The following is a 26423-nucleotide window of genomic DNA, read 5'->3' as shown; positions in this document are numbered from 1 at the left end:
TCCGGAGCTTCAATTTTCTGATTCACAATTTTTATACTGCAATATACGATATTTGATATGTACTGCCGTAATTATGAGCTTTTGCGTGAGGAGTCTGTGTGAAATAAATACAAATAAAATACGCGATCCACATTTAAAAAAATCGTTCTCGTCAATGTTTATGACTCGTATTTTCTAAGAAGTATTAATATTACATGAAATACTGGATAAATAAGGTAATTTATGTTAATTGGCTATTGCTTTTAAATCAAGCATATCATTCATATCGTATATTGAAATATTTTGCTGATGCCAGTACAATGCTACGATCTGAAGCAGAGAGGTGTGGCATCTATAGAGTTACACTAAAGCGAAAATTACTCTCGATATAATATAAGGTATATTTACTTTCAAGTCATAGAAAACTGAACTTAGGTATAAATATCTTAACGCAATCAAATGAAGTTATAGAATGTTACATGCAATTGAAAGCAATGTAATACCGCAAATTGTTTGAAAGTTTTTATGTTGTAGGTAAATTACTTTCAATGCGGGATGTTTTACTGTCACTGCGGGAAATTTTTATTAAAGTACATTGCATCTGATTCACTTTTTGGTCGATGTATGATTAGTGTCCTTGTAAATGTAGTTGTATTTGTTAAATTAAGTGATAATATTATTTGAATTTCACGATTTGTGTTTCTTCCACATCTATAGAAGTAAGTAAATATTGATTTATTTAATTAAATGTAGTGTTAAATACCAACAAGGTGTCCCTGTTGCTAAGGTAACCTAGATCTCGGCCCCTTCTACATTGATAATGGTGTCATTCTCACGCATTTTAAATAAGGTTTTGTTATTACCAGGGAATGTAAATTTACATTCTTTTAGTTAAGATGTTTTATGAGTTAATATTTTGAAAGTAATGATATCTGATGACGAATGTTGATTAAAATAAATGCTATTTCAAAAGGGTGTAACTTGAATTATGAGATTTAATAAATCTAAATTCGGGATTGCAATACCGGTAATGTTTGGGTAAAATTGTTTTTGTACCTTCACTGCTAGAGACCAGAGATAAAAATCTCAACTTTTAAGGCTTCAGTCTTTATATTTGAAAACTTTAGAAACCAGGCAAAAAAAAAGTTACTGTGCACAAATAATTTTATTTAATTGTACCATAATTATGACAAAGGGGTGCAGTATGCAATACATACGCTCACAAATGGAGATAGAACATGTTATGATTGATATCCTTTTTTTTTTTATGATAATGCTAACGCGTTATTCCATTGTAACAACGTTACATTCTTACGTGGGTTTCAACATTTGAAATTTTTTTGTAGTAAACTATACACAAAAACAATACTTCGGAACATAGGCCTACCTGGTAATAGAGGATAGTTTGAAGATTATATTATAGTGCCAAAAATATAATCTTGTGATGGTGCATGTTCTTGTCTTACAATTTGAAAAAATGTAACAAACGTCACATCAGAGGACGTGGATTCTTATGTTATGAAAGACTTTTGTGAATCTCTGTTTTTATGATATTTCATGACATAAAAAAAATATACAACTTCAATCTAGGAAAATTACAGAATTATATGACATAAACGTTTTTAATTTTTTAATGTAACCTGAAAATAATTCTATATTTAGAGTAACAAACGTTACAACAGTGTAACAAACATTACAGAGTCAGCATTGAACACTAAAAAAAAAAAAATCCTAGTGATAATTAAAAAAAAATAAGTTTTTTATGTTTCTTAAGTGGTTAAGCTCCAGTAATTTGAGAAGAGCATAACTGTATTTGATGTGGCAACTACATTATACATTACAACCTCGTATAAATGCAACTTTTTACTTGCCTTGATTTAGACGAGACGAGATTCGAACCTGGAACTTCCTGGTCTATAGCACCACCCCTTAGGTTAATCGGCCAAGTTAAACAACAAATTCGATGAACCTTATATGTTTCGATAGTGTTTTTTTTTGGAAATTAAAGTACGTATTTTAGAATTTATTGTTGTATCGAAATTATTTCCGATGTGGCAGGACGAATATACAACATACCTATTTAGACGAAAATTTAATGAAAATTGTGTCAATTACACTGCCTGCTGGATCACATCCTATGGCTGTTTACACTGCCTGCTCAATCAATGCTTATGTGCGAGTCTTGAAAAAAGTTATTTTGCCGCTAGGTGGCAGGTAGTGCCCACCACTATTAACATTATCAGTATATGCAAAGTACTCTAAAATAACTATTATTACGAAGTCTTAGATACCAGAAGAGACAAGAGCTTATGGAAACGATGGCCCAGAGTGTCCGAATCCTTCCGCAATGCTTAATATGTAATACTATTAATACTGAAATTAAAACTTAATTTTTTTTCTAAGCGATACTCCATCCAAACAAGTAGGCCTATACTTGCTTTAGGCATTTATTAAAATTATTATTAAAATCAATTAACGTAATAAAAATAATATTTGAAACTTATATAAAATATTTCAAAAAGTTTAAACATATTTACGAAAAAATATATGCTTCCTTTAACTGAGCTACGAGATTATTGGAAATCACGGTTTGAGTTAATGACAGTATGTTGTATCTTCCTGCAGTATCTTCCAATCCATGAAATTGTTATACGGACACTTGGTCTACTGTTTTATTAAGTTCAGTATTGCCAAAAAGTAACTTCCCCATATATAAAAGGCCCATTTGAAGTGTGATAAATTTTGCGCTCATTAAAAAATTCTCCCCCGTCCCCGAAAAGAAATGCCGAGTAAAATACTGTAAACAGATAATTTATCACTTATGTCGTGTACAGTAAAAAATTTGTACACATTTTTCATGAAATGTATTGTTGGTCCTGCTTCTGAAAAATTTACCCGAGATGTCAGACGTAAATGATTGTCCTTCATATAGTCCAAAGTGCTTGTAACTTCCAGTGAAAATGTCTGTACAGCATAAAGAACGTTCATTTTCTCAAAGGAACTGGGTTCGACATGCTTCCTCATTAGAAATCGAATGGGTTTCACAGCTAAGTCCTTTTGTATCCTGTATATTTCCTTGATGAATTTTGAACTGATCATTCCTTCTCTGTCTGCTATATCCTGGTCTAGAAACTGTGAACGGATGTTTTTGATGATGTGACAGTAATCAAAACTTAAATATAAATTATGTTGCAAGTTACATGAGTGTACTACGCAAGGCTGTAGATCTCCACCGCCTAAACCCTTAAACATAGCAGTATTAGTTCTATGGTTATCAGTTACAAGCCGAAGCACATGAAATCCACAGTCTTTACAGCTTTCAACACTTGCTGAACTAATAAGAGCAGATCATTTCCTTGCAAATTTCGTACCATGAAATATGCTGGCCGGTATTGTGTACTTGGTAGATAATCCATGAATAACTAAACACAGAAGTTTGTTGGCTAAGACGGGATTTATTCCTATTTCCGTATTATAAATTCCTTCAGCTTCGACTAAACCAAAAATTTTATCCTCTTCTTTATTATAAAGCAAGCTTTCTTTTGTTGCCATTTCATCGCATATAAGAGAAACTACTTTCTCAGTTTCATTCAATTTTGTGGCTTCTAACTTAAGTGTCTGTTTAATTAAAGGGGAAACACCAACGCCATATTCCGTTGAGCCCATATACCTATCTAATATGCTGTGCGATGGTGCTTGTATTAATTTCAAATTTCTTCCAAAGTCGTAGCCTTTAGGAGACGATATTCGCCAACATAAGCAGTACCGAATAATTGGCTCGGACCATTTTGGACGATTTTTTTTTTTAATTTCTAATCTGATCCAGTATATATATGCAGCCATTTTGTAGCCAACATGTGCTGATTTCTTTATGTTATCTACTGACTTTCTCTCAGGTAGCTCAGTTGGTAGAGCAGCTGGCTACGGACTAGAAGGTCCGGGGTTCGATCCCAGGTGGTGACAGGATTTTTTCTTGTTGCCAAACTTTCAGAGGTTCACTCAGCCTCCTATAAAATTGAGTAACAGGTCTTTCCCGGGGGTAAAATGCGATCAGAGCGTGGTGCCGACCACACCACCTCATTCTAGTGCCGAGGTCATGGAAACCATGGGGCTATACCTCCATGTCCCCTAAGTGCCTTCATGGCATATTACAGGGATACCTTTACTTTTTACCTTTCACTGACTTTCTCTCAGTATAGCTATTAATTTCTTCCTTCGCCTCTTGAAGTTCTTTCTGTATTTCCACAATTTTGTTTTCTAGTCTGTACACTTTCGCTCGAAGATTTTTATTTAATTTTTTATGATATTCCAGTTCACTTAATCTTACAGTATTTACTTGAACAGCAATATGTCTGGAATATACGTTTACATCTGCCTTGTCTTTTATAATTTCGGCTTCTATGTCTTTCTCATGATATTCGGCTTCAATGTCCTTCTGACATTGTGCAGCCAATCTTGAGACGTTGTTCTTCTCGGAGAATGATGAACTTGAGTTTCTGACTTTTCTCTTCCTCTTGTTAGGTTTCTTGTATGAAGGATATCCAGGAAATATGCTTGGTATCAACAAATTTTTCAGTTTCCTATATGTTGTATCTTCTTTAAAATCTTCTTGTTTGAAGTGTAAACTACACACACATGAACGATCAGAAGGAATCCACTTACTTCCTCTTTTATCACCTTCTCTTGATATAATTTCCTTCCTACTAAACTAAAACAAATTCTAGTACAGACCCTTGTAATGCCTCACTTTGACTATTGTGATGTTTTATATAGTGACCTAAGTGCTGAACTTTCTCAAAAACTTCAACGTGTACATAATGTCTGCGTCCGATTTATTTTCAATATCCGCCGACATGATCATATATCGGAATATTTTCTACGACTCTCCTGACTCCGCTTGCAAGATCGACGATTAGTACATTCTTTTTGCCTGCTATATCGAATTATACATGATTCCACACCCAACTACCTTGCCTCTCTGTTTACTCTCCTAGCTTCACATCATAATCGTAATACACGTTCACAGCACAATCTGTTGCTATCAATACCACGTCATCAGACATCTCTGTACTCAAGTTATTTCTCAATAGCCATGGCCCGCTCATGGAATTCGCTGCCGCTGGAAATCAGGGGTAGTCTTAGTCCCCAGTTGTTTAAAATTAGGTTGTTTAGAAATATTTTAAATGCACAGAACTAGTTTTTAGGTATAATTTTTATTTATTATTATTATTATTATTATTATTATTATTATTATTATTATTGTTGTTGTTGTTTTACACAGTCATTACTTTATTTTTCCATTAACACTAATATCTAGGTAATTGTCATTGTCTCAATGTAACACGTGCTGTGCTGATCATACTAATTGTACTATTCCTTTAGTTGTGAGATTATATTCATATGTACTAATTCTTTTTTTTTTCTTTTAACTTAATACTTGTATACTAGAATGTATTTTTCTGTTTGTGATTATGTATTCAGTCTCTTTTTTATTACATATATATTTTTTTATTATTGTTATTTCAAAGTTAATACTGATTGTGTATATGTATTCAATCTCTCTTTTCTACTTAATTATGTTTATTATTATTTTTAAGTTCATATTTGTATACCGGTATGTATTTTTTCTGTATGTGATTTGATCCTGGTTGAGTGGAAGAAAAGGCCTGATGGCCTTAACTCTGCCAGGGAAAATAAAACTATTATTATAATAACCACTTTTCCCGCAGCTCACTATTAGATGGAAATTCATGAAATGATAATCTTCTGAATTTCAATTTTCCTCTGTGCACTTTGCAGAAAGGGACACAACAAGACACCATTGCAAATATATTATAATTAATATTGTTATTTCAGGAAACCAAGTTTTATATCTCACAAAATTAAATGTAGTTCAAACCGAATGTTCCTTTCTTCCAATGTATTTTAAAGAAGAAAATCATATCATTAATAAACAATAACTTACAAACACTGTAATTACTTCTAAGATGTCAAATAAGACAGTATAATTCATTCTACACATTTAGTACAGCCAATTCAACGGCAGTTACTTGCTGCGCTCTAGTGTCGAAACTGGACAATAATGTCCACGCAAAACTCAATGCTAAGCAAGAGGAATGAGCAGGCAGTTACGCAGCCAAAGGATGTGATCCAGCAGGCAGTGGTCAATTATAAGCCAATATTGAATGAACAATTCTCGTGACGTCATTGCTATAGCAACCTCATAAACACGCATTGTTAGTAGAAGCGCCACTTTCAAGTCATGGCTTTTAATTTACGCAAATTATATGAATCTTGTAGAGATATTGAAAGTTGCATAGAGTTCTGTCCAGCAAAGAAAACATCAAGTGTAACTTATTGATTGTGGAGCCAAAGGAAAAGTAGTGCACCAGAAGAGAAATAAGAATAAAAGTGTGCCATATTGCTTGAAGTGCAGTAAGTTAGTTGTCACAAAGAAAGTGCTATAGCAGTCAAGACCTTGTTTGAACGTAATAAATTGACTCTTGTCCGGAGTTTAACATTCATTTATCTCTGGCTATTCCATATAAAGATCTTTGGTGCTGCAATCAAAGCCGAAGTCTATCAATACTGTCGTGAACTACTACAGATTTTACAGGGAAGTTTGCTATGTTATCATTACTAACAGTGAACAGAAGATTGGTGGTGTAGAACCAGGGCTGGGCAAAATACTACATCCAGGTATTTCAGATATAAATACAAAATAGCCTACTTCAAAGAATAGTATTTGAAATGCAAATACAAAATACTTTTGAAAAATTAGGCCTAACCAAAATACATTTGTAGGCCTATTTCATATACTCAGAATACATCTGTATTTCAAATAATCGATACAATATATAGGTGTAAAGAAATAAGAATATTACTGAAAATCTAAAATATTATATTAACATTAAAAGTATTTTTACCCAGGAAGTTTTGTGTAAACACTGCAACTGAACAGTCAGCAATGAAAGTATGCTCCCTTTCAAAGAAATCACTTTCTCAAGAAGTTTATCAGATAAGGATCCCCTTGCTTGTGAATGAATAAATCCTGCAAAACAGAACAGTCTTTCTATAGGCGCAGACAAACACAAATTTGTATTATACTTTATAAAAGCTTGTTTCACTGTTGGGTAATTCTCTAGAGTGCACAGAGTTGCCCCTTTGCTGTTTAAGAATTGTATGAGCTCATACTCCGCAGTAGACAAGTTCTTTTCTTTTTGCTTTTCAAAGTCTGTTGTACTTGAGTTGAAAATATAAGAATTGTTTTCATTGTCTGAATTAACCAAAGGTGTAGCAGACAACTGCTCAGCTGATTTCACACACATATTCTGTAGGCTCTTATCATTTCGTGAGGCAGTGTCAGGTAGCCATCCATTTTAACTGATGGGTGGAAGCAAGCTGCCAAAATAGCTCAATTGCTTCTGGGTCAGATCAAACATCGCTTTAAATCTTGATGAAAGTGAACTTATTAGGATTGGAGTTACTTGGAATAGATAGCGTAGTTTACTAGATAACAGAATATGTAATCTGTTTTTGAGGGAAATTAATGTGGACAAAAGTTGGATAGCACATCTTCTCATTTTGCATTAAATCAAGGGCTACGGCAGTTGGTTTCAGAACTGCACAATATTCTTCAAGGTACTGAAACTCAACATCTTTGAAGGTTGGCAATCCCAGTTTTTCACATATACTGTTTGCATCATGTTTGAATTGCAATATTTGAGAGATTGAGTCATGAAGGGAATTCCATCGAGTTGGGCAAGGAAACTTTAATGAATATTTCAAGACGTATGAAATAATTTCTGAGGATTTGGGTCTCCTAGACACATTCCATAATATGATGAAAGAGTAATGGAACGGAGAAAAATTCTCTCCGGCGCCGGGATTTGAACCCGGATTTTCAGCTCTACGTGCTGATTCTTTATCCACTAAGCCACACCGGATACAACCCCGGCGTCGGACAGAATTGTCTCTGATTGAGTTTCAACTCTTGGGTTCCCTCTAGTGGCCGCCCTCTGCACTACGTCATAGATGTCTATGAACATAGGACCGAAGTCCACACATGTGCTGAGGTGCACTCGTTATGAGTGACTAGTTGGCCGGGATCCGACGGAATAAGCGCCATCTTAAATCACTTCGTGATTTACGCATATCATATATTATTTCAATGTACCGAAGTACATATGATATTTACATGCAGATATTCTGCGTCATCATACGATGAAAGAGTAATGGAACGGAGAAAAATTCTCTCTGGCGCCGGGATTTGAACCCGGGTTTTCAGCTCTACGTGCTGATGCTTTATCCACTAAGCCACACCGGATACAACCCCGGCGTCGGACAGAATTGTCTCTGATTGAGTTCCAACTCTTGGGTTCCCTCTAGTGGCCGCCCTCTGCACTACGTCATAGATGTCTATGAACATAGGACCGAAGTCCACTCATGTGCTGAGGTGCACTTGTTATGAGTGACTAGACATAGACATCTCTGACGTAGTGCAGAGGGCGGCCACTAGAGGGAACCCAAGAGTTGGAACTCAATCAGAGACAATTCTGTCCGACGCCGGGGTTGTATCCGGTGTGGCTTAGTGGATAAAGCATCAGCACGTAGAGCTGAAAACCCGGGTTCAAATCCCGGTGCCGGAGAGAATTTTTCTCCGTTCCATTACTCTTTCATCGTATGATGACGCAGAATATCTGCATGGAAATATCATATGTACTTCAGTACATTGAAATAATACATTCCATAATGCTGAACATTGAGTAAGTGTTGGGTGATGGGTCCTTGATGCTGTTGGAGATTTCTTTATGGCATTAAGAAAATCAGTTGTGGCAAGGAAACTAAGTGTATGGCTAGCACATCTGAAATGGGTAGGCAAGTAAGACAAAAGTTCATTCTTCAAATCCAAATCTTGAAGGACAAGAAGAAGAAGAAGAAGAAGAAGAAGAAAGTATTTTGAGTATTTGAAAGACAAAATACATCAATTTTATGTATTTAAATAGAAAATACTTTCTAAAATCCGTACAAATTACGAAATACAAATGTATTTCAAAACTGCCCAGCCCTGCTGTAGGACATGTCGTTGAGGTGAACGAATCACACTTATTTGTTAGAAAATATCACAGAGGACGAATCACAAAACACGAAAAGGAAGGTAGGACACCAACTGTTTGTCCTATGGTCCTGGACATCGCCAGGTTGTCATTCACTTGGACGTAATTTTTTTGCCAATATGCTCCTCATTGTGGCCGTTATGTAATGGTTATCTCCGATGGTGTTGGCCAACTTCTGCAGCATCTTGTGGCAATCTAGAAGGTCGAAGGCTTTGCTGAAGTCAATGAAGACATGGTACACAACTCCCTTTCTGGAACTCTTGTGAAATCTTTTGTAACAGGATGTTTACAGCCTAGAGCGTATATCCCTCTGATAATATTTTCGTTAGCAGTGTGAAGCTATTGTTTTCCAGGGTTTCCTCTGTTTGTGTTTGGATCATTCACGTTGCCTTTGCTGTTGTACAAGATTTTGATATCATAGTGTCTCCAGTCTTCTGGGATGGTGCTAGATGAGAAACATTTTTTCAGCAGTGATGTCCAGGTGTCTAGGAGTAGCTCAGCTAATTGCTTTGTGTGCTCATTATAGGTTCCATTTGGACTGGCTGTCTTTTTATTTTTCAGTTGTGTAGTAGCATCCTTCACTTCCATGTATTATCGCCGCGCTCTCAAGGTTAACATTCAGCATGTCTTTGGGCGGCCTCGTGCATAACATTCAGCAAGTCTTTGAAATTTAATTGCATTATTGTTTTCAATTTCTTATGTTCCCGCTCCAATCACTCGCCTCAATTTCAATATTGCAACCAATAAGCTGCTTACATTATTAAATGACACCTACTTGTCTAATCCACGTGGACTAAAACCGAGGTTGCAATGTCTTGTGCTGAGGACGAACATTAAGGTATGTGATTAAAATTATTATTAAAGAGTTATTATTAAGAGTTAAGAATGTCAACGTACTCGTACATGAAATAATAATAATAATAATAATAATAATAATAATAGCCATTTAACAATATAACAAACTAGTGCTTATTCTTACCAAGGAAATAGACGTGACAACGTGACGCTTTAGAGTGAAACCTACAGAGCAACAATCGGTCGGCAAAATTATGTTTTAAAAGCACACCGCATGTTATTGTATGATGCCGACATGTTTGTTAACCATGAGAGCGCGGCGATAATAATGGGTGGGATGAGCTTGAGTTCCTCTCTCCTATTTTCATTTTTTGTGTTCAGTCCAGTGCCGTCGAGAAGGGGGGGCAAAAGGGGTGAGTGCATATGGGCCCGTGAGCAATAAGGGCCCATCAGATTAAGTGAGTCTGATTACTTTTTATTATCACGAATAATTATTCGTAGATACATACCAGTACTATAAAATTTTGTAAGAATATTTGTTACATAAGTTTGACATATTAACTCAATAGTAGAATTAATACAAATTACCACTTCATATGTAAATATTTTACTTTTATATAATAGAAGATCGGTTTCCCACATTAATGTTCACCGACACGACATTGAGGGCCCCGGCATTTGCCTGATCTATGTTCCCGTCGGTTGTACTGAACACATTCAATTATTTATTGGCTTGTCCTTTTTAACTACCATAGCTGGCCCACCACAATATGCTAGTGGACTCTCTCAAACCGAAGTTACAGGATACATTTCTCTTTCAGTACATTGTATGTTTTGTGTCGATACTTTCGTCTTTTCATTGTCGTTTGTCTAGTAAATTCTGTTGATTAGTGTTACTGGTTATAGTTTAACTGCACAATGGACAAGTACAGGCATAAGTCGGGAGCTGAGAACCACAAGGAGAGACAGAAAAAATTGGAAGATATTAATATGGGTGCTAGACTGCGTGAAAAATATTATGAAGATATTAATAAAGAGATCAGTGATGAGCCGAAATATTTAAAATCAATTCATGCTTCTAATTTAGGGCCAACCCCACTGAAACCTATGAATCTCCTAAATAGTCTGAGGGAATTAAAACTTGATAATTTATTTCCAAATATTTGTATAGCCATTAGAATATTCTATAAAATTCCTGTGACAGTTGCTGATGCTGAAAGATCCTTCAGCAAAATGAAGGCAATAAAAAATGTATTCAGATAAACAATGTGCCAAGAATGACTGAGTAACCTTGGCTCCTTAGTCTGGAGAGTGATCTTGCTAGATCTTTAAATTTTGATGACATAATTGATGATTTTGCATCAATGAAGACAAGGAGAGTTGTTTGTTGATGTTGGACTGCAGATGTTTAAGAATAATGTTTTATGAATATAATATATTGTGCTAATATGAAGTTTTGCTAAAAGTTTTCAACGTAATAAAAGTGTATACTTTTAAGTTCGTATCTGTGTATGGGGTTATCTTTTATTTATTTTGCAAATAATTGTTATGGTTAGAATAACTGGTAACTTGTAATTGTTACTTTTTTCAACGGGGGTCTGAGTACAGTATTGCATAGAGGCCCATAAATTCTGTCGGCGGCCCTGGTTCAGTCTGTTGCTTTCTTGCCATTTTGTGAGAAGTGCATTTCCTGTATAGGATGTGAATTTCTTTTGTAGGGGGCAAGGGTTTTCTTTTCTGGGCAGAGAAAGAGTTTTTTTTTTTTTTTTTAAGATGTCTTCTGCTGCCAGATTAGCCTCATTTTCGCTATACTCCGATTTAGTTGTCTTCAGGAGAATCTTATATCCTGTGTTTTTTCGCATAATTCAGTAGGTCCTTTTTTGGAGGCTTCTACCTCTATGAAGGACGTTCAGTTGGTCCTATGTATCTCCTAAAACTCATTGTTGAACCAATGTTCGAATTTTATCTTGCAGTTTACTGTGGAGATACTCTGAATGTCTGTTGTCTTATGGGTTTACATGTATGACAGCTTGCAGGATCGTTGCTATAGCATCACAGTAGATATTGGGCTGATGTAGATTCTGACAGTTGATATATGGTTCGTTTTAATTACGACGATGTTTTCTTCTGTATGGGTTTTTATTGGTTTCCCAATCCTCTCGTAAAAGCAGGAAACTTCACTGATGGGTACATGCCTTTTTGATTTTCTTGGGTGAGTGCATGAACTGCGTAAAGACCTGGTAGATCGATTATATTTACTATAGTCGCGAGACACTGTTATTCCAGGCGTGACTCCTCCTCTTTGCTTACGTCTTAGAAAGTGAAGGCTCTATAAAGTCTAGGTAGGTAGTATCGTTCGCCATTTTTGTTCTTTCGTTGCCTAGCTACCAGACGAGAGTTCTATTTGCCACACCGTTAAACATTATCATGTCGTAGCTCCTATGATAATAAATCAAACGCACTGTAATTCAGCAAATAATTGAGCTGCAAATAATGTCCTTGTGTGCTTTCTGCGAACGCCAACGAAAGAGCCAAAATGGCGGGCGATTATATTAAGTATTTATCGAGCCTTCTTTATCTTCATCAGCGAATCAAAAGACGCACACGTTTAAATGTAGTCGGCCTGCAACGTGATTGGCTGCCAGAAATAAGAGCGATGGGACTATAGCATGGTTTCTGTTAGTATTATAATGTCTAAGTCTTCAGTAATGTCCTTGGACGACATTGTAAGGGCGTTTTTTAATCTTATGTTCTACAGCATTATCTTCAGTTGGAATTTGCTTAAATTTGATTGCTCCTCAAAGTCATGCTCCATTAAACTATTGTCGATGAAAAATGAATTGCCTTACATAGACTCCCTTTGGCCAGAAGTCTTCAGTGATTCTGTCATACTCTTTGCTTGGGATTCTTACCTGGAAGGACGTTGCTTATACCTTCATGTTTTCAGCTGGATTATAATTATTGTGCTCCATCTTGACTGGTGTTCACAGCCTGCATCATATTGTCGCCAAACTCGCATCATTAGTGATGACCAGTAAGCTTCGTTCTATGTAGTTCGGTCAGAAAAGACAGTAGATAATAAGCACATGTTAGTCATGACTACACTTAATAAATAATTCTTATTGCAGAATACTTTTTCTACAGTAATTTGATACGAAGTTAATCCTAAAATGACTCCCTGCAATGGGTCAGTATGCAGTGCTTTTAATTGTAGCAACAACCAGAAGAAAACTCCAGAACTCTCATTCTTTAGGTTTCCTAAGGATCCTGTAAGGTGAGTAAACGCTGTAAAATGTTTTTGATATACCTTATTGTGTATATTAGTTGGAATTTTACAATATACATACCGTTATCCAGGTAGACTGCAACTCAACCTCACTGGAATGTCTCAATCACCACTTTACGAAAACTAACCCTACAATCCCTAGCTCCATTGGCAAACAGCAGACAATTTCTGAACTCTAACCTATGGACCATCCCCTCAAGAGAAAAATTTCACCTTTCGTACATTACACAATCTGACGTAAAGAAAGCCTTGAAACGAATCACAACTAAAGCAGAAGGACCAGACCACATCAACATTTCGTTATTAAACAAAATAATGGACGTAATATTACCGACTGTGACTCACATTTTCAATGCTTCAATTATGACTTCGACTTGCCCATAGCAATGGAAAGTCACTTTTGTCCACCCACTTCCCAAGACTAAAACACAGACATCTAATGACTATAGACCTATCATCATTCTAACTGTCCTATCCAAAGCATTAGAGTGCATTGTACATAAGCAACTGACAGACTACTTAAACAAATACAAACTTCTCTACTCTTATCAATCAAGTTTCAGAGTCAGACATAACACAAGTATTCCATTACTTAAAGTCACGGAAGATCTGTGTGAGGCTCGGGACGAACGTAAATTGACAATAATGACTTTACTTGACTTCAGCAAAGCCTTCAGTTCTGTAGACACTGACCTGTTAATCTGTAAATTCAGAAGCCTACATCTAGAAGAACATGTCCTGTGGTTTGCCTTTCATCTTAATGGCTGCCAACAAAGTGTGATAGCTGGAAATTGTTCTTTCTCTTGGGAGGCCGTAAGGTTGGGGGGGGGGGGATCACTTCTCGGCCCTCTATTATTTTCAGTTTATACAAACTACAATATTTAAAGTACTGGTACTGCCGACACCATTTCTATGCAGACACCTTCAAGTACAGATGCCTCAAACTAGCAAGCTGTCTCGTTCGCGCATAGAGCACTTCTCCCCTACCACTGTCCGCCTACTGCTGTGCACTGTGGACTAGAACGGTACAGCTCAGTTCTAATAACAGTTGAGAAGGCTGCATAGGGAGGGCACATCTTGAATACATTGTCAAGAGGTCAACTTTTCAGATAATATGACTATACCTGGGTATCGGAGCCTAGGTGGGCCCCCTCCGTTAGCTCTACTACTTCCCCTCTCCAGGCAGCTTCCTAGTTTGAGGCATCTGTATACATAAAATTCCACACTGACAAAATAAATGATGCAATATCTAAAATTAATTACGATCTCGACTCAATTTGGACATGGACACGGAAATTCCGACTTAAACTAAATCCAGAAAAATCACAGTCAATAATTGTGGTCATTCACGTTTGTTAAGCACTATTACTATACTAAATCTATCTCCGATTAAAATAAATGGCACCGAAATTCCGTTCAGTGAATAAGTGAAGAACCTTATATGGATAAAAGTTTAAATTGGAACATTCAAGTTGCAGAAACCTCTAAGAAAGTATTCTTACTAATCGACTTGTTTAAGCGATTGAAGAACTTTCTGTCCTTTTCCCTGAAAAAGATTTTAGTGCAAACACTCGTGATGCGCCACTTCAGTTACTGTGATATTCTGTTTATTGGGCTAAGTGTTACTTCGACGCAGAGACTGCAATGTGTTCATAAAATGTGCATTTGTTTTGCCTGCAGTATTTGCTGGGCTGATCACATAACACCATCCCTCGAAATGTTGTCCTGGCTCCATCTAGAAGATCACAGAAAAATCCACTGACTTTCCTTCCTCTTTCATATATTGCATTCACTCCTGTCTATCTCGTTTTCAAAATTTATCCACCCACCATAATCTAGACACACGATCACAACACTCCTCAGCATTATCCTTGCCGCCGAACATTCTCGTACTCATCTTCTTTCAATGTGGCTGTTTCTCAACTCTGAAATTCCCTATTTAGTAATGTCAGCCATCAAACCAATTTAAGAATAGACTAAGGAAATATTTTTTAAACAATTCTCGTTAATAATAGTTGTTTCAAGTTTCCCAATGTTTAATGGTTATATGGATATATATTTAAGTCACCATCAACCAACTCGCAAGCACGCTGTGTTACTTCTGTGCGCGTGGTGCTCACGATGGAGGATCTGTGTCTGCGCAGAATGTAGTGCAGTGGCGGCCTGTTTGTCTCTGTAATCTGTAGTTGAGTTTAGCATTACACTATAGATGATCGGATAGTAAAGAAGAATATATCATGCGCTTTGATAAGCACTTCATTATTCCGCTTGTGCCAACACTAAATTACGCCTATAGCCTAAACAACTAAATTAAAATAGCCTACATTATAGAAATACAAATAATACACTGAACCAATATAACTAAATACAGTTTAATTGTAGCATATACTTGCAATATCTTTTTAAGTGTAGTTATACAGGGTGTTTAAAAAATACGGGGCATCATTTCAGGTATGTATTTCCCATATGTAGACAATCAAAATAGTTCATTACAACATGTGTCCGGAAATGCTTTATTTCCGAGTTATGGCCTTCACAACATTGAAATTCACCGGAACCATATCTCATGTTTTAGAAGATACTCCACTGATCAATCGTCAACACATTCACTTCTTGCATGATGGCGCTCCTGCACACTTCAGTCGTACGGCTCGCCAGTACTTGGATAGAAGGTTTCCTGATTGATGGATAGGTAGAGGTGGCCCAATTGCTTGGCCTCCATGCTCACCTCATCTGAACCGTCTCGATTTATACTTGTGGGGCCATTTAAAATCATTGGTTTATTCGTCTCCGGTGCCTGATTTGGAATCCCTTCGGAATCGAAATGTGGCATGTTCTGAGGACATACGCAATACTCCTGGAGTTTGGGATCGTGTTCGCAGGTCAATGAGACATCGATGTGAGGTCTGTATTCAAGCAGGAGGTGGACATTTTGAACATCTTGTGTAATGACAACGACCTGCGGAAAGAAAAACGTTTCAGTGAATTTCAATGTTGTGAAGGCCATAACTCGGAAATGAAGCATTTCCGGACACATGTTGTAATGAACTATTTTGATTGTCTACATGTGGGAAATACATACCTGAAATTATGCCCCGTATTTTTGAAACACCCTGTATAAGAAAGAAACAATACATTGTCAGTGAAAGTTAGCAATTTATAAATGAAACTCCTACACACTGTATTTTATACACTGGGCATGTTGAAAAATATAAACAAAACATATTGACAAATACAACGATAATACTGGAAAGATGGTTTCAAATTAAAGTGATATAAATTGTGCAATGGACATGTAGGCCTATCTCAATTAAGAGTCACACTTTCAGGTTTAATTGGTACACACTCTTGCTTTTTGACATCTTTTGGTTTATACGAAATGAACTATATTTGAACATAATGAAACACAACTCTGAACCCTTAATGCACACTTTAAGTTATGATCACTGAGGGTGGCTCATTCATAGCCTTTGTTACGTTTCATAGCTAAAAATAAAGCTTCACACACATAGAATACAAAGATTTATTTTCAGTCAATGACTTTACTTTCTATATGTGTAAGGTACAAGTCCTTATATTACGTAATTTAATACTGTATTAACGTTTTCGTCGGCCATGCCGACATCATCAGATACGACTTTTTATGCTGCAATATCATCTCTAAATAAGTACATGTGCCTCTACAATCAAAAGTACAATATACTTACATTAATAAACATAAAACATAGTAAAAGAACATGGTTTGGGACATCAATATTTTTCTTATGTTGTTCTTGTTTTCTAATGCCAGGCGTTTGACAATAAAGTCATTTGACCTCTTGCACTCCAATATTTGAAAATGGCAAGTTGTAGCCGGTTTAAGTGAACACCATATTTTAACGTTTTGGTGGCAACTTCATTCACACACAACCCCCAGAATGTCTGGAGGACCACACCTGCTGGTGGTCGACGGGTCCATTGGACCTAGCTGGGAGATCTTGTTGATCACCAGCTTTCCCTCCTTAAGCCACTGGAGGACGATTTTAGTGCCATAGCAGGTCAGCACTAGGAACAGAAAAGTAGAAAGAGGAGGAAGGAAAGTGAAATGAACCCCTAGGCCTCGAATGCTCTAAAGCTGTCGGGGTCGAAGAAAGTAAGGTTCAGTCAGAGGACTGGATAGGAAAGGGTAAAGAGGGAATTAGGTATTGAATAGAGGAAAATTATACCAAATTCAGTCATTAACTCATCAAGCTGACCAGTGCTAATTGATGAGTAGCCCCTCCCTTTAGTTCAGCTCGTAAAATTATGCTTACTAACAGCTGCACCACGGGAAGGTAGGGATGGGACATTAGGTATTTGTCCAGGTTGGTTCCTTAAGGCCTTCAATGGGAAGGATTAATGGCTCTCCCCCCTGTATCCGACAGATACCCTTTTGCAGCCATTTTTCTTATGTAAATGTACCCTCTGGTTAGAATGGGAGATGAGAGGAAAGTGAAAGAAGTATTCGAATCAAGAGTAGAAGGTAAAAGGAGGAGGGGTAGACCAAGAATAGAACAACACGTTAATGATGTGGTGAGGAGAAGAGGGAAGGAAATCCGGGAAATAAGAAGATTAGCATTGGACCGGGAGAGATATAAGAAATGGGTGGAGGACCCGACACTGCAAGGCATAAGGGATAGATGAAGAAGAAGAAGAAGAAGAAGAAGAAGAAGTAAATGTACCCTTATTGTCAATTATTTAAAAACACAAACGTGTGATTACAATGCATATACATATATAAAATTGCATGTCTTCACTATATAAAAATAAAACTGAAAAATTCATGTAAAATACTATGTGAAGAGATGCTTACAGTCTTTAATCTATACTATCTGTTTTGCTTGTGTCCATATTCTTATTATCCAGTTACTACACGCCTTTTCTGTGTCCAGTTACGTGTAGTAACTGGATAATAAGAATATGGACACAAGCAAAACAGATAATATAGATTAAAGACTGTAAGCATCTCTTCACATAGTATTTTACATGGATTTTTCAGTTTTATTTTTATATAGTGAAGACCTGCAATTTTATATATGTATATGCATTGTAATCACACGTTTGTGTTTTTAAATAATTGACACTAAGGGTGCATTTACATAAGAAAAGAAATATTGATGTCCCAAACCATGTTGTTTTACTATGTTTAATGTTTATTAATGTATATTGTATTTTTGATTGTAGAGGCACATGTACTCATTTAGAAATGATATTGCAGCATAGAAAGTTGTATCTGATGATGTCGGCATGACCGACAAAAACGTTAATACAGTATTAAATTATGTAATATAAGGACTTGTACTTTACACATATAGAAAGTAAAGTCATTGACTGAAAATAAATCTTTGTATTGTATATCATAGACTTTTCTGAAAAATTATTCAAAATGAATTAGAAAAAATTCACACACATAGGCCGAAGCAAACATTGAAATTAAAGATGCCTCACGCCTATGGAGGCGAGGGAATCTTGACTTACGAAATTGGCTGTAAAAGTCTAGCAAACTACGTCTGTTCCTATGACTATCAGCCAGCTCAATGTCACATTTCAAGTTGTTTAGTTCCAGTTGGACATCTTTGTGAGTATCATCAATATTTATTGTAAACGGTGTAGATCAAAATCCATTTTTGGTGACTCAAATCTTGAAATCTGTCTTCAAAGTCATTCATAAGAAAACAACTGGAGATTTTCAAGATAACAGCCCCTCTCTAAGAAATCAGAGTCCTGGACCACACATGCCAACCTGAGAGTGAGCAGGATCGCCATTGGACAGTTGACGTTCCCATAATGACAGCATATTTTTTTAAAGCTTGAATACTACAGAACATAATTATCTGTGATCAGTTTGTATTTTCCAGCTCTGCAACAAGTTCTCCACTCATTTCCAGAAACAAATTTATCTCTTCCAATAATTCGAAAAATCTACACAGAACTTTGCTACATTACGTGAAGTCTGTTGCTTCCCATTCAGGATTAAAATTGTTTGTTGGTGTCAAAGGCCTTCACTTTAACGGGTTTCTTTCCATGACAAACAGGGGTCGATCTACGAGACGCCACTACTACTGTCCACACTTCACGAGATGATCTCTGCGAGGGGGAATGGTCCTTGCGGGGTAAGAGACGAGGGTAAGGAAATGTAGAATAACTTAGCGCGTCTGAAAGAGCAGGTAGATGAGGGTGGTGCCATTGACTGGCTGGGACAAAGTTCAGTGACACGCGACCTGAAAACGTTGGTTTTGCAAGCAATGCAAGCATTTTAGTTACTGTTGAGATTTTATTGTATGATGTTGGTATTGTGAGTGCTGTGGATAACAAGTGTAGTTTACATTAAAACATTCTTAAGTCAGATTTTAATTTCTTAAGTTAACTTAAAGATCGTGTCAGATTGGCTGCATTACGCTTTAATTAGGCAATTATCTTAAATTAGTAATTTAGTTAGACAATGAGTTACGAATTTGTTTAGTCAGTGAAATATTTAGTTAAGTAGTTTTAAAGCGAAGTAGAATTCTGTTTGATTTCAATAGTGTCACATATCAGTTATCATAATGTTTACAAAGTGTAAAAATGGAAAAACTATACATAGTGAAGCACGACAAAGTATAGCGAATGTAATAAAGATGTGTGATGAAGAAGCAAGGCAGAAGAGATTATTGTGTCCTTCGATGAATGCTACAGAAAGGGCTGCTAAATACACAGATATCTATTTATTTATTTTAAATTTAATACTAATTTCATTTACACTAACTTAATAATATTCTCATAATGTCAACAATAAATTATTGAAACTTTCAATAAATTCAGTTAACCACGGGCGTCACTTCAAGAGGGGAACAAATTTAAAACTTTAATTAGCTCAAAAGTATACATGAAGCTTTAATATTTCATTTAAATAACTTACAGCATTATACTCGTAAAAATTTTAATTTCTGTATATTAAAAAAAATCTTAATAAATAAACTAATTAAATTAATAAATTAAATTATTATTATTATTATTATTATTATTATTATTATTAATATTATTAATTACTATATTGTAAACAAAACATATAATATTTACATTGACTGGTGTAGTATAACACTGTCACTGAATAATTGCTTTCCGTAATTAATTATAGATATTAAATGTATAATATGTAGCCTGTATGAATTAATAATCCGGATACAAAGTTAATGTTTTACTGCGGGACAATGTTTTCACTGTAGTTGATAGTGAAAGTTAAGAGCACACAAACCCGGTTCTGTCTCGATGTTTGGTTGTGAGAGTGGGGGAAAACCTTGCATTCCTTGCTCAGATCATCTCATGAAATGTGGACAGTACCAAGAAGATACTGTACACATCCACTGCTCCTCTCGCACTGAGCCTGTACATAGCACCGTGTGCAGCCAATTGGTTGTCAGTGATTTAAGTTGTCTCATTATTATTATTATTATTATTATTATTATTATTATTATTACTATTATTATTATTATCATTATTATTTCTTATCAGTGGTTATTAAGTTATTGTCTCACACAGGGGCGTATTTTGCGGGCTACCGGGGCTACCGGCGGTAGCCCAAGGAAATTACAAAAGAAAAAGTTTATAATATAACATAATGTAATAATTTTGTATTATTAGTTTTACCATAGTAATTAAAATTAAAGTAATTGATTGATATATTTTGTGTAATAATAGGGTCAGCGGTAGCCCAAACCCTTTAAGCAGTATATGCCACTGGTCTCACAAACATTACTTATCTACTTATGGTTTTTAAGGAAACCACAGGTTCATTGCCGCCTCATATAAGCCCGCCATCGGTCCCTGTCCTGTGCAATGTTAATCCAATCTCTCATCATATCCCACCTCCCTCAAGTCCATTTTAATGTTATTCTCCCATCTACGTCTCGGCCTCCCCAAAGGTCTTTTTTCCCTCCGGTCTCCCTACATTACTTATCTAACTTTCAATGTTTACTTTTACTTTCATTATTCACTTTCATCTTGTTTTACGATCTAGATATTAATGTAATAACTACTGTGAGCCTATTGTATTCAATTAGAATTGGAGTCTGGCTGGGTGAGAGAGAAGGCCTACCGGCCTTAGCTCTGCCAGATTAAATAAATAAATTATTATTACCATAATATGGATAACATTACAGTACCGGTAATGCTGTAAATCTCATTTTGGGTTTTCTATAGCACACGACACTAAAGGTTTATTTGACAAAAAAAAATGATGTAATTTTCAGAGAGAAGATAGACCTAGTTAGGAATATGAAGAATTCATATAGGACGTGAGTTGGCTTTAAAACATTAGAAAATAAACTGACCGGCAAAAAAGTGGATCACTTTGTAAAAATCTAATCATCTATAATAAACCATCAATTTAGAGAGAGTATTATTAAATTGAATAGGTTTTATGACCAAAGATAGATGTATTCATAGGCGGAACTCTTTTTTTTATTAACGTTACAAAATATTGAATTTGCTTTTGTTTATGATTAAGTTTTTGTGCTTAAATTGACGAATTAATGTCTTCAGATCATTGTCTGGACTATATTTATTTTAAATTTTTGAATGTATAAGAATTTCTATATCTCATTTAAGGAATGGAAGCATTGGAATGTTTCTTTTGTAACAGGCTGTAGTCGTGTGTTAAAAGTCTGCAGGTGTTCAGACCACCACTTGGAGAAATATGAATAACATACTCCACAAAAATGCAGAAAAAAGAAAAGTGATCCCGGTATAATGTGTAAACTTAAAGACGAGATTAAATAAAGTAATTCTGTGGTGTTCAGGTAAAGGGGATGTCATTTTTTTTGTGCAGATGGAATTTTGTTCCCCAGATGAACACTCAAGTTATATTACACAAGTGAGTGTGCAAAAATCAAAAGAATACTAGCAGTTGATGTGTTTTATTTGTGTAGAAAGTTGTTTGCAATAAAGGCTCCATGTTTAATTTTAATTTGTCTCCAAACTCATTTTTACGACTTATCTCCCTTTACCCAAACAACACAAAATTAGATATCTTCAGGAAAGCTTAAGATAAAAATATTTTTTTTAGCAATGATACATTTTATTCATATATATGTGTTTCTGTATGAGAGAGAAAAAGGAGATAGTTTTAAATTATACCCTATTATAATTTATAGTAGATCTACAGTTCAAGCCCTATACTGATCATATTCTGATATACTGTACTGTACCATGGTGAAGCTACAATGAGGGGAGGACGTAATTTTTTTTTTTTTTTTTTAGTAGGTTATTTTATGAAGCTTTATCACCATCTTAGGTTATTTAGCATCTGAATGAGGTGAAGGTGATAATTCCGGTGAAATGAGTCCAGGGTCCACCACCAGTATTTGCACATATTGGGTTGAGGGAAAATCCCAGAAAAAACCTCAACCAGGTAACTTGCCCCGACCGGGAATCGAAACCGAGCCACCTGGTTTCGCGGCCAGATGTGCTAACCATTACTCCACAGGTGTGGACAGGAGGACGTAAATGATGACACCATAACTGCGTTATATGGGAATTCTATGGTTTTCCTTTGCCCCCCCTCCCCCAAGGAAACTGTTCTCTCTCCGCCTATGGATGTATTCAACATTTTTGGAGATGAACATGATGTTATTAGGTCATAAAATGCCACACCACCTCGTGAGCCACTTTGTATCCCTAAGCATTAGACTGTATGATTTATGATTTTACGACACAGACCAGTAATAAAACTTTTAAGTTTTAGAATTGTATGGTGGTCCTATTAATGAATTATCAATTCATCACACATTGTCTGTCGTAAATCAAAACGTTTCTTCAGTTTCTGTTTTTTAATTTGATAAGTTAAAATGCCTCTTATTTAAGACGACATTGCGAGAGCTGTCACGTTGGTTGAAGATGGATGAATCATTCTTTTTGCGGTTAATGCTATCGTAGAAGCATTCTATGTGTCCTACAGTGATTCTGTGAACTGGGTACCAACCTCAGACAACTAGATTCAGGCCGTGGTAGATCTACATCAACCAAGGATGACAGGTTTCTGATTCTCTGTATCTTGCGATATCTCCACATGACTGCGGTCCAGGCCAGAAAACATCTCGAAATAGTGAGGAACATCACTGTGAGTGAGAGAAATGTTAGACGAAGACTCCAGGAAGCCAATTTGTCTTCAAAAAGACCTGTAATTTCACCATCACTCACCTCCAGCATAGGGCAGTGTGATTACAGTTCATGCGTCAACACCAGAATTGGACTCTGGGCTAGTGGTCAATGGTGCTGTTCACGGGTGAATCGCGATTTTGCTTTTGGTTATCTGATGTTAGAGAAAGAGAGTATGGGGAGCAATATTCGCTTGAAACTTTCTCGAAAGAACGCTGTTTGGAGGTGGTTCTGTCATGGTTTGAGCAATATTAGTTTTTGAATTCAAGCAAAACTTGTTTTCGTCGATGGAGGCACCTGAATGCGCACCAATATATAGTGGAGGTGTTAGCAGACCATGTAATTCCCTTTGCCGACGAAAATTTCATCCTTGTGCATAACCATCCCCCTCCATGCTGCTCACTGCATGATGGACTACCTTCGTGACATCGGGATACCAACCCAGGACCAGCCAGCATGCAGCCCGGGCTTACATCCTATTGAACATCTGTGGCATATGCTCGGTCAAAGTGTCCGACATCGCAACTTCAATACCCCGAACGAAATGTGGCAGCATTGTAGGAGAAGTGAAATTTCACCCCTCAGATAACTTTGCAGGATCTGGTGGTTAGCATAGTGCGACGAATGGAGGACATCATCTCCACTAGGAGTGATAACACAATATTAGGGCAAATACGCACACAGTAACAATTACAGGGGCATAATCATTTGTTAATGTAAGCCACAAAATGAATTACTTGAAATTTTGCGTGAATTATAAAATAAACTGCAAACAAAAAGCATTTTATTATCGCTTTATTAATTTGTCCTACAGAATAATATCTGTAATATTGACAATTAATATTTGAGGAGAAAAATTCACTCCGGCGCCAGGGATCGAACCCGGGTCCTTGGTTCTACGTACCAAGCGCTATGCCGAATTCAATCCACAGCACTGGACCGAACCCTCCGTCTTCAATGTTTCCCTTTGTGGCCTAACTCCAAGTTAGGCATATATGTTGACATATATGTCCAATGTCAACTGCTATTATATTAGGAGCGCACTCAGTTGAGTGACTTGTTTGGCCAGGATTGAATTCGGCGTAGCTCAGTGGTCAGAGCGCTTGGTACATAGAACCAAGGACCCGGGTTCGATCCCCGGCGCCGGAGCGAATTTTTCTCCTCAAATATTAATTGCCAATTTTACAGATATTATTCTGTAGGACAAATTAATAAATCTATAGTATTCTCATAGCTGCAGTGCAGATGCCTGTACAGATTACTGTGCACTTAACTGCGGAATCCCGGCCAAACAAGTCACTCAACTAATATAATGGCAGTTGACATTGGACATATACGTCAACATATATGCCTAACTTGGAGTTAGGCCATAAAGGGAAACATTGAAGGAGGAGGGTTCGGTCCGGTGCTGTGGATTGAATTCGGCGTAGCTCAGTGGTCAGAGCACTTGGTACGTAGAACCAAGGACCCGGGTTCGATCCCCAGTGCCGGAGCGAATTTTTCTCCTCAAATATTAAAAAGCATTTTGATGATGGGATGAAGTGCACAGGTTACATGTTTATTTTATTTTACAATATGCCTTAGTCAGAATGTAGCAAAAATAACCTAAAGCATAAGCTATAGTTCTTTAAAATGTTAGGTGATCCACATTTTTGCTGATCAGTGTAACTAAAAATTGGAAAGAACTGATCAGTGTAGGTAACCTAAAAGTGACTGTTTAACACGTAAAATAAAGAGGTAGAACACTTAAAAATGAACGCAAAACGTACATTTCACTTCACTTAGTATATGCAAGACATACCAAAAGCCTAAACTAACTTGTCACAGATTTCCACACTACAAAACTTAGAAAAATGCAAGTTGGAAATTTCAGTGTCACGTGCTATAGAAAAGCCCTCGTGTCTATGCAGACTAACTTAATCTAATACTTTTTTTTTTCAGGAACAGATTGTGGTTGATAAACCTTGGAAGGAAAGATTTAATGAATAAGAGTGTTGACTATTTATATAATAACATAAAACTGTGCTCTAATCATTTCGAAGATGGGCAGTTTATGAACACTAATAGGAACAAGTTAGTGTGGAATGCTGTTCCAACACTATTCGATATTCCTAATCCGCCTCCAGTAAAAAGAAAATTGAGAACCAGAAAGTATGAAGTATTGCGGAAGAAGTTACGTCAATCCTCTAGTGGTGACTCTTTACTGCAAGATTGTGCATCAACTGAACTTGATGACTTTACCAGTGATCTCTCAAATAAAATGTGTGATGCTTCCACACAAACAGAGCTTTCTTTGAATGAAAACGACATTATGCTAGGTATGTTACGAGAAAAGTATGAATATAAATCATTAGAGGTTGTTTTGCTCCGGAAAAAATACAAGGAAGTCAAAAAAAATCGGTGTGTGCGTGCAATTTCAAAAAAAGGTACAGAAAAATAGACAAAAATGCAGTGCTAGTGGATAGTTAATATTAGTTGTAAATGTATTACATTTCATTTATTGATCTGCATTGTGCTTTGTGATATGGAATAAGTCAAAAGATATACAAAATTATATGTAGGCCTACATAGCACCCTGTGTAGGTTAATACAGTTTATAAGAATAAACAAGTGTTGTGTTGAGTAGAAGGTATGAATCATTGATTAAAGTTCACATTAACACTTTGTTAAAAACATAAAATTACTTAGTCACACATTAAAATGTGTTAAAATTAAAAAAAAAAAAAGGTAGGCTATATACCTTCGACAGACGGCCTGTTTCGACGTGATGTTACGTCTTCATCAGTGTCTCTTGAACTACTGGTGATCTTGAATTCTGCGATGTGCATTTGTCGATTGTAGGGGTGAGGGTATGTTGCTCTTGTCGTGGGGGCTGGTTGTTTGTGTGTTATGACGTATCATGACATCGAATAATGTGTGGTATTGAACTGTAATTGTGTATTAAGTATATGTTGTGGGTATGTTTATATATTTCGTATTGTTCTAAGATGTTTAACTGTGAACTTTTTGGTGTGATGTGTAAAATTTCCATATCTGTTTCTATATTATTGTAGTCATGACTATTGTTGATAATGTGGGCTGCATAATTTGATGTG

General features: G+C 36.3%; 1 long non-coding RNA gene and 1 other non-coding gene across 2 annotated transcripts; both read left to right on the top strand.

Annotated features, from left to right (window-relative positions):
* The first annotated feature begins 549 nt into the window (after positions 1-549).
* Positions 550-26054, top strand: LOC138705225 (uncharacterized). Its single transcript, XR_011333666.1, has 3 exons — positions 550-698; positions 13019-13164; positions 25270-26054. It is a non-coding gene; the product is annotated as an uncharacterized lncRNA (long non-coding RNA).
* TRNAY-AUA (transfer RNA tyrosine (anticodon AUA)) lies at positions 24405-24477 on the top strand. The gene has a single exon. It is a non-coding gene; the product is annotated as a tRNA-Tyr (tRNA).
* Positions 26055-26423: the final 369 nt, after the last annotated feature.

The sequence above is a fragment of the Periplaneta americana genome, chromosome 8 (assembly GCF_040183065.1).
Source record: "Periplaneta americana isolate PAMFEO1 chromosome 8, P.americana_PAMFEO1_priV1, whole genome shotgun sequence".
NCBI lineage: Eukaryota > Metazoa > Arthropoda > Insecta > Blattodea > Blattidae > Periplaneta > Periplaneta americana.
Note: the sequence above shows the minus strand (reverse complement) of the source record. Positions and strands in the feature narration are given on the sequence as shown.